At 33.5% G+C, this 406-nt stretch overlaps 1 protein-coding gene across 1 annotated transcript in view; it reads right to left on the bottom strand.

Moving 5' to 3' along the window:
• Window positions 1-406, bottom strand: part of LOC119592221 (protein sel-1 homolog 1-like) — a gene marked incomplete in the record, with an annotated part of 11,343 nt that overhangs the window by 439 nt on the left and 10,498 nt on the right. The window contains 1 exon segment of the mRNA XM_037941052.1: window positions 1-383.

Here is a 406-nt window from a genome sequence, read left to right as displayed (position 1 = left end):
GGCCTATACATCCACATAAAGGAAAAAATTACTGGTGATTGTGATTTGAAAAAAACAATTAGCTTCATCAAGCCAGACAGGACAGTCATTTACAAAGCCTGAAGTAGTTTGTATATACACATCTTTTAAAGAACACCCTCTATAGAAACTGGACTGTCCCGATGATAGAGGCCACATCCTGTGAACCTTGAAATCAACTACATAGGTGAATACCGCCATAGATGAAATAAATATAATAACTACACTTCCCTCGGTTTATTTTATATATATATAATTATGTGCAACCCATTTCAAATACATATATGTCAAACAGAAATAACAAACCCCAATAGCGAGATGAAAATACTTCAAGGACAAATTCTAGCACAATAAAAGCCCTTGCGTATATATATATATCTTATACAAC

Source organism: Penaeus monodon, chromosome 29, assembly GCF_015228065.2.
Source record: "Penaeus monodon isolate SGIC_2016 chromosome 29, NSTDA_Pmon_1, whole genome shotgun sequence".
Lineage (NCBI taxonomy): Eukaryota > Metazoa > Arthropoda > Malacostraca > Decapoda > Penaeidae > Penaeus > Penaeus monodon.
The sequence above is the reverse complement of the archived record's forward strand: the minus strand, read 5'-3'. Positions and strand labels throughout refer to the sequence as shown.